The sequence below is a fragment of the Penaeus chinensis genome, chromosome 36 (genome assembly GCF_019202785.1).
Source record: "Penaeus chinensis breed Huanghai No. 1 chromosome 36, ASM1920278v2, whole genome shotgun sequence".
Classification (NCBI taxonomy): domain Eukaryota; kingdom Metazoa; phylum Arthropoda; class Malacostraca; order Decapoda; family Penaeidae; genus Penaeus; species Penaeus chinensis.
Window position 1 is genome coordinate 2,842,027 of NC_061854.1, and position 2,500 is coordinate 2,844,526.

Consider the following 2,500-nt stretch of genomic DNA (forward strand, 5'->3'; position numbering starts at 1 on the left):
TTCATGCCAAAAATATAATTTATATATACATTATTATTTTCTATCTTTCTAACGTTGTGATTATGAAGTCCAACATTTGAGTTATTGTTATATACATTTCTTCCGGAAACATCATGCAAAAAAACTATAATTTCGTGCGCCAAGTAAATAAGTGTAAACATACATACGGAAGAGTTATTGATCATCGGAGTAATAAAGAAAGCATTGTTTAGCTGAATATTTGGCATCAAAGAAGTTTATAATAAAACAGATCTAAGAAATCTGTGATATTGCAATAAATGCTTAGCTATTTCATACAGAGAAACTAAGGGTTCCTTATAAGAGTTTCTTTCACGCTGCATGCTCGGCCATCAAGATAAACATCGTTGTTTGTCATCTGTCAACTCAATTTACATTTAACATATATTTGATTCAATAACTATAGATTATAGGAAACAATGAAGATACTAAAATTCCCCGGTTTTAGATATGGAAAAAGCATGTTATAGTCAAATAAAGGACTAAGTCATAAACTGTATTTAAATCCGGTTTCAAACCCGTACAGATAGATAAATAGATAGATGGATAGATAGAATAATAAGTAAAAAGATCAATAAGTTGATAGACAGAGATACAAGGTACTTTAAAACGTGTGACGCCATAATATGACGGCTGATTTTGTTTCGATAATGACTTCGGAGCCTTACGATATTATGACAGTTAATAAATTATTATTGGCAAATAATAGTGGTTTATGTCGGGAAAGCTTCATGGAAATTAACTGCGCACATGAATGAATGAACTGAAACTTGTTATATATACGAAGTTATTCTTACAGAGCCCTGTTAAAAAAAAGTTTCCAAAAGAAATGAAATAGTTAATGGATTGTTCTTAATCTATTGCAAATGTATTTCAGTGCAATACTTTTTATAACCAGGAAAATTCTGATTTATTTATTTTTCATTGACTTCTACGGAACGGAGAGACTGTGTTGTAAATAATACATGTATATTATGCATAACATCTTTTCCAGAGAAAGTTTTATATAAGAAATTTCTCTATATGATGAATGCATTGCATAATAAATCGTTCATATATATACACTACTGGCCAAAATTAACCGGCCACTATTTCACTTTTAGCTAAATTCTGATTCAAGGTTCAATTATTAGCCTGGCAATATTGCAAACGCAATGATATTGATAGAATATCAATAGCAATGTGTTGAGGGATAGTTTGATATATATTTAGGCTTATAACTTCTCAGTTTGTCTAATAATATAGAGATTTTTGAATTGTGGAGCGAGAAACACTAAAAATTTACAGATTATTGGCAAACTTTGAGATTGCCAAACAGCCTCGCTTGGACTAGCCTCGCTTTGCTTTTGGATCCTTGTTGCCTGGATACTCATAACAAGCACCCAGTGACCAAGCTTCTGCAATTTTCATCGATTTTTCAACGTTTTTACTGCAGTTTCTCGAATTTTTGTTGTAAGTAAATATTTTTTCATCTTGAAATTGTGCTTTAATTCTTATTTGAAGTTTTTGAGGCTTTAAATTGAAAATAGATCGTCTTAGGACACTTTTGCAAGACTTAGGCCTATTTAAAGATGATTTTGCTTGTCAGGTTATGATGGCTCCAGTTCCTAGACTGAGTATTGAAGACAGGATGAGAGTAGTTGTTCTCCATGAGGAAGGCTACAGTTACAATAAAATTGCCCAAAAGTTGAAAATTGCAAGATCCACTGCTCAGCAGATAGTGAAGAAGCACCAAGAAACAGGCACAGTGAAGGACAGGGAAGGCAGAGGCAGAAAGAAGATCACCACAAAGAGAGAAGAAAGAGTTATCATCAAGGAGGCACTAAGAGACAGAAGGAAAACATCAAAGTCATTAGCAAATGGGCTAAGAGATAATTTTAATATCAATGTTAGTGACAGGACAGTTAGAAGAAGGCTTCTGCAAAGTGGATTAAAGTATTGTAGAGCAAAGAAGAAACCATTGTTGACAGAGAAGGCAAGGAATAAGAGACTGCAATGGGCAAAAGCGCACACTGACCAAGATTGGAGCAAAGTTGTTTTTAGTGATGAGAGTAGATTTTGCCTTGTCAGTGACAGGCCAGTATCAGTAAGGAGGAGAAAGGGTGAGGAATACCTTCCTGAATGCCTCAATCCTACTATGAAACATGGAGGTGGTGGAATTATGGTCTGGGGCTGCATAACTAGCAAAGGAGTTGGCCGACTTTACAAGATTGATGGGACGGTGAATGGGGAATATTACATAAAAATTTTGAAATACTGTGCTATTCCATCTCTTAACCACCATTTTGATGATGGAGAAGCAGTATTCCAACAGGATAATGCTCCCTGCCACACTGCAAAGGCTGTTCAAACTTGGATGACCAAGAATAAGCTGAAAGTTTTGCCGTGGCCAGGGAACAGCCCAGATATGAACCCCATAGAGCATGTTTGGGACTTTATTGATGATAAGATCAAGTCTATTCATTTTAAAAACAAAGATGAA